This window comes from Rhinolophus hipposideros (genome assembly GCF_964194185.1).
Source record: "Rhinolophus hipposideros genome assembly, chromosome: 6".
NCBI lineage: Eukaryota > Metazoa > Chordata > Mammalia > Chiroptera > Rhinolophidae > Rhinolophus > Rhinolophus hipposideros.
The window spans coordinates 89,398,633-89,409,751 of record NC_138052.1 but is presented as its reverse complement, the minus strand read 5'-3'; positions in this window follow the sequence as shown (position 1 = coordinate 89,409,751).

Here is an 11,119-nt window from a genome sequence, read left to right as displayed (position 1 = left end):
AGAGGGCACTGGTTGTAGACTCACACAGATGTCGGATGGCTCTCAGCTGTGCTGCTTACTGGATGCGTACCCTCCTGCAAGTTATGTGATTTTCTTACACTTTTTCCTAACCTGTAAAATTAGGATAATACATACTTCAAATAATGCTTGGGAGTATTAAATTAGATAACACTTATTAAGCACTTTGTTCAGTGCCTGACACATACTAAGCACGGAATAAATTATACTCAATATCATTGGTAGTTGTACATTTTCATGTCAAGTTCACTTATTGTGAAATTTCCTATAATTCAGGTACGTGTTAGACTCTTAAATAAAGTCTGACTGTAAGTAATTTAATCCATGCACTCATGTTTTTTCTAACATTTTATTGAAAAATATCAAACCTATTATAAAAGTGAAATAACTATGCACTGAATACCTATATACCCACCACTTAGATTCTATAAATTACACTTCACTAGATTCGTGTTATCACATACTTGTATCTGTCTATCCATTTCTATATGCATTCAACAACCTTCTTTGTTGATGTTTCAAATTCTGTGGAAAACAGTACACTTTTCTCCTAAAAATATCAGCCTGCATATATTAAATAGAGTCCAGAGTTTGTTTGTGGGATTTTTTTTTCCTATTTGAGGTAAAACTTAACGTACAACAAAATTATGGATTTATTTTTATACTTGGAAGTGATTAAATATTCCAAATTAACTTTTGTGGTGACTTACATATTCAAAATCAAATCACTTATTATGTTTGCTATAACCTGTAACATAATGCCTTTAAAATCCCAAATGTCAAAGGGCAGTCTTATAGGACAGCTCAACCATATCAAGTGTCTCTTTGGTGGTTTTATTTGAACACGTAATTTGATCCTGGTGTTGTATATCCAAAACCATTTGTATATCCGAATCTATAAAATAATAAACCTTAATAAAAGGAAGTTCCATCACACACGCACACACACACACACACACACAACTGTCACTATGTCTAGTTGGATGTTAACTAGACTTCTTGTGATTGTTTCAATTATACACATGCTCATATATCGATTATATTGTACTCTTGAAACTATTATATGTCAATTGTATCTCAATTTTTAAAAAAAATACATATATAAATACGTAGTAAGAAGACATCAAAAAAAAAAAAAAGAAAAACAGACACTACAAGTCAATAAAATTGGAATGATAATGAAAGTCACATTCTGGTTCTACAAATTTTTGTTTGATTCCACAATGTTCAAACAGTCAAACTCACTAGTTTCTCTGAATAGCTAAGAGGAAGACAACTAATAGCTCCCCCACCAAAGAAAGGGCTTTGTCAATCTTGAGTCTTATTGGGTATATGCCAAGAGAAAGAATTCCAACAATATTATCCCCTACAGTGTACCTGTTCAGAGAGTTTTATCATTCACACTTATTCTTTGCCAACCTGTCATAAAATTGCAATACAAAGCAAACCCTGGACAGAAAAAAAAAAGTTCCACTGTAGTTATTGAAAAACATCAATTAACCATAGTTGGGTCACACAGATATATCTAAATTTTCTGGTAAACTAAGGAAATTCATCTTGCTTCAAATCCTCTGTGAAACTTTTGTTCCTTTTTCTAACATGTTAATTTATGTCTTTCTTCAAGCCTATGGTCTTCAGGAGTAAAGATCACAGTGACAGAAATAGCAAAGCTGCAGAGGATATGAAGAATGACGGACTCTGTACGGCCCCGTCCCCACCCCACACTAAGGTCACATGGGTATTTGTTTTACTTGCTGGTATGTTTGGTTTGTTTCCATGTTTCTTTCACGTCAGAAAACAAATCCTGATGTGATAGTTAATTTTATGCGTCAACTTGGCTGGGCTAAGGGATGCCCAGATAGCAGGTGAAATACTATTTCTGGGTGTGTCTGTGAGGGTGTTTCTACAAGAAATTAGCATTTGAATCAGAAGAGTGAGTAAAGAAGATAAACCTCACTAATGTGGGCATCATCCAATCCTCTGAGGACCCCAACAGAACAAAAGGTCAGAGGGAGAGGAAATCTACTCTCTGCTTGGGCTGGGCCTTCCATCTTCTTGGATTTGGTACTCCGGGTTCTTGGGCCTTCAGACTCAGGCTGAATCACACCAGCAGCTTTCCTGGTTCTCCAGTTTTCGGAGGGCTGATCATAGGACTTTTCAGCTTCCATAATGATGAGCCAATAGCTTATAGTAAATCTATTTGTCTAGCTAGCTAGCCAGCTAACTCTTCTATTGGTTCTTTTTTTCTGGAGAACCCTAATACTCATACATCTAGATTCTTGTCACTTAAGGTAAATGCTGTACATTGTACTAAATTCATTCTGCACACACTGAATGCGTTTTCAAAGCAGGGGTGACGCAGCCAGGTACACTTCCACCAGGACTTTCTCACCTGCTAGTTACGTGACATGAGGCAAATCACTTCACCTCGCCCATGCTATACTACTACATTTTTAAGCCATCACTCAGAATTGCAACAAGGTAGTTTGCCAGGGTCTTAGGCACAACTTTCCATTTATTGGTCACTCAGCAACATCCACTTAGTGCCCTCTAATGCAAAGCACTCAGGATGATACCGACCAAAAATTATTTTTGATTCACAACTTACTGGAGCTTCGTCCCACTCTCCTGTGTGAAATAGATGATTCAACGGAAAAAATAACACAGTTGTGAAGTAAGTGTGTGTACTCTAGAATTGGAAGAACCTGAAACTAGATTTTTAAAAAAATAAAAAAGTTTGAATCCCTCTCTCACGATTTACTTACGCAGTGACCTTAGGCAAATTACTTAACCTCTCTCAGATAAGACAAGTTACTTAGTGTCTCTGAAATTTGACTTGCCGACCTATAAAACAATAAAACAAGAGCAGACATTAACCAAGTGCTTATTAGTTGCAAGGCACTGAGCTAAGAGCACTTAGCATTCCTTAACTCAATTAATTCTCACAATAACCTCATGTCAGTAGGTACTACTGTTATCCCTTTTTATACAGGAGTACCCAGGGTCATTCAGCTAATTCGAATGGTGCCTGGGGTCAAACCCAGACCTCTTCATCACAATGCTAATAATACTGCATCACACAGGGTTGCTGTGAAGAGGCGGTGAGCCAAGCAGAGTTGTGGGGCAGGTATGTAAATGTTCAATCCGTGCTAGCAAAAATGTACCTGAAGAACACCCAGAAACTGTACTGTAGATATTTTATTACTTTTAGGAAGCTACTGAATGTTTAAAATAACAAAGGCAATAAATTAAGAATAGATCTACCCTAAAATATGAACTTCTACTGCCCAAAGAAGTTTCTGAGTTATGCCAGCTCTCTACATCTTTGGGAGACTCACATACCTTTGCTACCAAACAGTAAAGACAGGAAAGATCAAGAGCTTGAAAGGTTCCAGAATGATTAACGAACACTTTTTGCATCAATCAAGTATAATATAAACATTTCTGAGCTAAACACCCCAATACAAAGTGCTCACATACTCACCCATTCCCTTGAGGCGGGTCTAAAATGAACTCAAGGTCACACATCATTCTGGGGAGAGGTCTTGATTAATTTTCATTGTAACCTGGAGAGGAGTCAACCTCTTATTAAACAGCAGGCATTGGAGTGAAGAGAATCCCAGGATCCCCCTTAGCAGCCAGGCCAGGAGAGGATGGCACTCCCAGAGGACCACACCAGCCCTTCCCCATATATTGGCTCAAGTAGGGCACATGTTTGAATCTCTCTTGGTCACACCATTTTCCCATATATTTTACATAGATATGTTTGTTATTGGAAATTGCAGCAAAATGATATGGAAGTTGCTTTTCTCTTTTTAAAGATCCTGCCAAACTAGGGAATTTGCTTTTTTCCAGGTACACTTAGTTTCTACGAAATAGAAATGAATGCTAAGGTGTTGATGGCTTAATGCAGTCTTCTTCCCACAGCATTTACCTCTGAAAAGACCTTAGAGAGCCTAATGCTTTACCAGCAGTGGGATGGCTGGCTTTGGGGCTCAGGATGGAATAAATACTACGAGGTTCTGAGAGACAACAGAGGGCTTCTCACACCATGTCTCATATCTATCTTGTTCACCTAAGCAGGTGGCTCGTTTGGTCTCTCTGTTTTTGTCCATTTGGTTTGTTTAGTTTTGTTTTTAGTGGGAAGAGTTTGGAGAATAAAGAGGCATCTTAATCATCTGTCAAATTGCTCTATGCGGACAACCACTTTGTCCTCACTTGCCTGTGGCTACCGTTGTCTATTGGTCTCATGAAAATGGGGAGCAGAGAATAAGGTTTCTCTAGCAGCTCTGAGAGAGGAGCCTATGATCCCTGAAATGTGTGCAGGTGTCCGTGGAAATGTGTGTGCCCATGCTATCTTTTTGAAACAAGCTGCATCTTTCTGTGGGGCCCTGGCTGTCATGTGCTTCTCTTTAATCTCCTTATCCATGTCTGAGCTATTCTTTCAGTGTAGTTGGGGCCTGAGATCATGTCCCCTTTAGCCAAACACCCTATTATTACACACACACACACACACACACACACACACACACACACACTTCCTTTTATACTCCTTCAAATTCATTCATCTCCATGTGAAATCTCTTCAGAGATAAATGAATGTGTTCTGTACTACTAGGTGGTGGTGGTTGCCTCCAAGATCTATTTTAGCCCAATAATTAGTATAAACAAAGCCCATTCTCCCTTGCCACCAAGTGGGTTAATAGAGACATGTAACCTAGTCTTGGCCAATGAGCCATAAGAGTCTCTTGGGACTGCTTCTGGGAATCGTTTCCTAGCTCATAACTCAGAGCCGTAAGAAAGAGACGGTCTCTCCTCTTCCTCTAGTCTGGACTTTGTTGTGTCTATAAGTGATACTTATAGCCACTTTCCTAGCAGCCAAGGCCAGGGCCAAGAGAACTGCCACAAAGTTGGGCCAGATCCCTGATGCACCATGCCTAACCTACGCTAACTCTGGACTTCCTGTTATGTGAGATAATAGATTTGATTATTGCTTATGCCAATTTGAGTTGGATTTTCTGTTAACTTGCAGCAAAAAGTAATTTAGCTGATTCAGATGTACTGTTTTGATGGACAACCTTAATTGTTAACCGTCATTTAATTTCACACATTCAGCTGCTCATCTACCCGATTGCTCTGATATAACCATATTGTAATTGCTAATATTTTTTGAGTTCAAATTACAGGTCAGGTATTGATATAGAGGAGTCTGCTGGCTAGTTTTATAAGTTGAAATTGTTTATATTCAATTAATTTTTACTTATTCCCTATCCCTCCCATGGTAACTTGTTACAATGTGTAACTGGTTGGTGTAATGTTAGGCGGTAGCTGCGTAAATTTCCCCAAAACTGATGGCCAGTGGGTTGATCACACCAGAGCCACGTGGACCATTTCTTTTGCTTCTAAAAGTCTGGATACAGTTATGGAAAGAACTGCCTTCTTCTCAGTAGGCACACAAAAATAAATACTTCAGATAATACAACACCATACATTTAATCAGAATTTTGAGGATAAATTTAATTTACCACGTACTTACCACTGATGTGAGACTCATCATTTTTCAGTTATAACGATGTACGGTCCAGCTTTGCTGCCATCTTGTGCATAACGAAAGTGACATGGCAGTGGGGAAAGGAAGGCAGACGCACAAAGGATGAGGAACTGGATGATGTGTAATTTACATATCCAAAGCTTATAATTTGTGTGTTTTAGAAAGAAAGAATACAATATAAGAAAGATCACAAGAAGTGACAATTGGGATACAGACATGTAACCTAGTCTTGGCCAATGAGCCATGAGAGTCTCCTGGGACTGCTCCATGTATTTATTTTTAAAGGTCCATGTGTAACCTTAAATAAACATAACAGATTTAAAGTTTTAATCCTAGAATTGTGGTGAAACCAAATCTTAACGAAAGTACAGAGAGGGTATCCTAGTGACTTAAAGCTGTTGAAGATTTTGACTTGGTTTGAAAGTCAAAGTAGAGTTCCCATCATTACTTCTTCTTTTCAGTTGTTTTTAGGAGCTTTGCTGCTCCTATGTCTCCCCCTAGGAGGACAGCTACCTTGAGATCTTCCTCCATTGATAAGAGGGAGCTAGTCGATAAGCCTACAAAAGCAAATGTAGCAGGAAAGGTTAATGCTGATTGGAAAGTGATGTGATTGAGAGGATGGAAGTACAGATACCAGATACAGATGATGGGGAGACCACGGTGTAAGGGGTGATCAGACTGGAAATCAGGGAATAGATCGAGCAAATAGGATGCTGTGGGAGCTGCATGAACGAAAGTCGAAAACGGTATTAGAAGTTAACCATCAAATAACTGTTAATATTCCTTGAGTTCAAACTATGCACCAGGTGTTGCGCTAAGTACCTTACTTGTTTCATTTAATCCTCACACTAGCCTTGTGAAGTTGGCACTGTCACTAACCTAACTTTATCAATGAGAATAAACGGGGCTCACCTGATACACTGCAGAACTCCGATTAGAATCCAGGTAGTCTGACTCCAGAGCTGGCACTCTCAACTGTGGTGCTATTAATATATTATTTACTAGTTTAAAATATTAGTGTACTGGCAAAACAGCCACTGTTAGTCTATATGATGATTTTAATGTAAAGTACCGTGTTTCTTATATAAGACATGGTCTTATATAAGACCTGTTTTATATATTATATTATATTATATTATGTATTATATATTATACCTGGTATTATATTATGTTGTATTATATTATTATACCCGGTCTTATATTAAAACAAGACCAGGTCTCATATTAATTTTTGTTCCAAAAGACGCATGAGAGCTGATTGTCTGGCTAGGTCTTATTTTGGGGGAAACACAGTAGAAAAAGCCAAAGGGCCTTCCCAGTATCAGTCAAAAGTCTTGTTCGTAAATACTCTACGTGGATATTACTTGTTTGCCTCTCCAGATCTATTCTCCACCCTTCTTCACTCTGCTGTGGGTCTTGGAAGGCTGACCATTACGAGCTCCATCACTGGGCTCCTTTGCCTCCTGGCTTCTGGTTAGGGTCATCCAATGGGAGTCACCAGCCAGAAGTGCGAAGGGAGCAGGACAGTGAGGCCGCAGCATTTTCTGCCCTGTCTGCCTCCCTGCTGAGCCAGTAGCTTAGGTCCTCTCCTAAGGCTTCAGATGGCCAGGCAGCCTTCTCCCATAGCTACAGAGAGAACGCTCTTTCCAGGTTCTGGTGGCCACTTCTCCTCTTGGCCCTTCTAGCCTAGAAGTGGTGCAAGGCTCCCTGCTGTTGTCAGTCCTGAGATGCTTCATCATCCCTGCATCACTCCCTAACTGCCCACACTTCTGTAAATAGGCCCTGCACTAGAGTCGCCTCATATCCCTTGTTCTAGTGAGCCATCTGTTTCCTGCCAGGACCCTGACTGATACACAGCGGAAACAAACTTTGACTATTTTAAGCAAAAATGGAATATGGGAAAGGCATGTTTGAAGTCACAGAAATGAGGGGAGGTGGGAGGACCAGAGTTGGAGAACAAGCAGGAATCAAAGGACTGCTGTAAAGCTGAAGAGCAGGAATGACAGCTAAAGTCATCCAATGGGAAGCGCCCGGGCCACCCACAGCCACTGCCCACGTGCCCACCAACTGTTCCTGTGTCCTTCAGTCACCTACTCCAAAGTTTCTAGGAGAGGATCTGATGGCCTGAGTCTACATTGTACATCCCCAGCTGACTTGGGGAGTGGAGAGGAAAAATCAAGCCCCTTTGGCTACTGTGAAAGGAAGTAGACACCACTACCCACCAAGACCACGCCCAATGGGAGAATCCTTTAAAAGAAGAAATCACAGTACTGATAGAAAGCAACCCCCCCCAAAAAAGCACAAATGTTGCTGTAATAATTAATAAAAGAATGTGAAACTGCCTTAACAATCCAAGCATCTGAAGCAACTTTCCCCAAAAGATGAAGGTTCTTATAGAGATAGGCACTCAACAGAATTTCAGTAGCGGAGAAGTACCACTTCTAAAGGTCTCAGAAATGAAAATTCTTTACAAGGTTTTTTAACTGGGTTAGATATAAAGTTACTAGTTTCATCCTAACAAGGTGTCCATGTTGTCCATTTCTTAGAATTGCCCATTTAATGGGTCTTCTGCCCAATAACCAGCCACTCAAGAACCAGAAGATTCAGGAACCAGTAACAACAAATCAATTTATCTCCAGGAATTCAGTCATCATATCAATTTGGGACTAGAAATTGGCGCTGACAATTTTTTTTCTTATTTGTTAGTCTCTTAAAAGGTTATTTTTCATCTCTATTAGCAGTCCTTTGCTTTATTCAGATTTTGATTTTTACTAGTTCAAGATATAAGAATAAAGAATACAGTTTTACTGTGAACTAAAGACAAATAGCTTATTGAAGAAGTTTAAGATAACGCTATTTTATTACATTTGTTGACTGCTGTATTGATAATTCACATAATTATTAAATCTAGCGTAAAGTTTAGACTATTTACTTTTATATAAGTAAAAGCTCTTTGAATCCATGCTCTATCTCAACTCCAAAATTAGCTTACTTCACAAAGACCGAGCTGATGACTTATAAATGTCAACATATACTTTCTTTGTCTCAAATGAAAGCAATACATATTCGTAATTGTCCCCTGGAGATTTCTTGATACAGTTGTTGTTACCAATAAGAGGAAATTCTTTTTCATCAAAATAAAATTACACGGATGCAATGCCTATAATTTTCAATTGAGGATTTATGTTCTGTTAAATTAGGTTAGTTGGTTGTATATATAAATATTTTTATTTCCAAAATATTAATTTACTGGATAAATGTGGAATAAACAGAACACTGTCCAGGCCAACTAGAAAATTTCCAGAGCTGCCAGCTAGATGCTTTTATTTAGCATGATAATGTGATGAAAAATTGAGATGGGTTTTTATAAGAGTCATTTTAAGATTTTTCTTTAATTCAAGATGTAACTTTGTATCAGATCCTCATATGTTTTAGATGCTTCTTGTCTTGATGATATATGTAAGGAAAACAGTAAAGACAAACTAAAAAGGGGTATGGAGAAGACAGACAGTTTTCATATAAGTAAGTGTCTATGGTTATATTTCAATGGGATACTCTTCCAACACGTCATCTTATAAATCACATACAAATGCTACTGCTCTAAATATGTACAAATCTAATGGCCTACAATATATATTAGTATTACAGGAAGAAAGCAGAAGACCTAGCCCTTACTTTCCAATAAGTGATAATATCTATACATGTTCCCCTTCCGATTTGAAAATATTACAGTTTTCCCTAACACGGTCTTTGTCTATTCAAAACCATTGAACAGGTCTTTCTAATTGAATTGGTAGACTGTCAGCTGTTTTAATAACCAATATCAGCACAATCAAGCGAGCAGGTCTGATACAGTGATTAAAGTGGCTTGGTATCCTGGATACCTAGAAACTCATGGCCAAGAAGAGGCTATTCCCTTTCACTGGCTTCTCACAGTCCGTACTGTCCATTTCCAGACTGAGAAGTAGAGAAGGGGCTGGCTCACCCAGCCTCCCAGCTTTGACTGCACGTGCTCCACACAAATAAATGGAAATGTGGTTACTGTTCTCCTGTGTCAGGACACCATCAGCATAAGTAGAAATACCAACCAGCAGGCATGCAACATCTAGTGAGTTCCTATTCCAACAGTGCTTTCTCTGCTAGATCAGGTGGCATTTGGCAGAAAAACTAATATCCTGACAGTTAATTTGCTATTTGCAAGTCAGGGAATACCACTGGGCATAGAATGCTGCTTTAGAGAATATTTCGTATACATTTTGAGGATGCTGGTTTTCCTAGGAAGAAAAACATCTGATTTCTGGACTGGAGTGTATAGGAAGTTGTTGCCACATCCAACTTGGGTCTGTGGTTCCAAATTTTGAGATGTGAAAAGGAACTCCCATGTTTCCCTGAAAATAAGACCTAGCTGGACAATCGGCTCTAATGCATGTTTTGGAGCAAAAATTAATATAAGACCCGGTCTTATTTTACTATAACATAAGACATAACATTTACTATAACATAACATGTTATATTACTATATAAGACCGGGTCTTATATTCAATTTAGCTCCAAAAGATGCATTAGAGCTGATTGTCTGGCTAAGTCTTCTTTTCGGGGAAACACGGTGTATGTTCTGTGATGGCAGGTCTTATCTGTCTTATTCACTGGGAGCCTGACAGATAGCAGCCATTAAATAAATATTTCTTGAATAAATGAAGGAATAACTGAACAAATAAATGAGCAGTAGGTTTCTTAATGGCAGTAGCAGACAAATTCATTTTGAAGAGTTTTTCTGGGTCTTTGTGGTTAAAGCCTAACGGAACACATAGTTGATAGTGATTCTTTTAAATGCAGTTAAATTTTGCTTAAGCAAAACCAACATGAAAATCTGAGCTCAGAAAAGAAATTAATTAAAGGGTGATTATATGCATCCCAATTACATGGACACATGCTTTAATGCACGGAGTTCCTAAATGTAAGCCCATGATGTTTTCTCACGTTCACAGTGAAATGAGAAATATCAGCTCAGTGTAGTGTTCCTCACAAGCCTAAATTAATCAATTTAAGAAACTGTCCTTTATTCAACAATTAACCTTCCCCCACTTATGCATTTAAAATACTTTTTTAAAAAATAAAATAATGGACCCAGTTTCATGCTAGTTATTCCTTTTTAATGCCCTTACTTGCCAAAAAATATATTATTGGTTTGTGAAATCCAAGTGTTGGAGACTGGCTTATTTTTAAAATAAAATTTATTTTATAAAAGCATGCAAGCTTTCTTTTTTTTTTTTTTTTTTATAAACTTACATATTGAATAAAGGAAGATACCGTATTTCCCTGAAAATAAGACCGGCTCTTAACTTTTGCTCCAAAAGATGCATTAGGGCATATTTTCAGGGGATGTCTTATTTTTTCATGTACTACAATCTACATTTATTCAAATACAGTCATGTTATCTTCTTTTGGAACATCGTCACAACGTGTTGAATGCGTCCTTCTGGCTGACAATCTTAACTGGGGCTTATTTTCGGGATAGACCTTATTTTCGGGGAAACACGGTAGTATAAC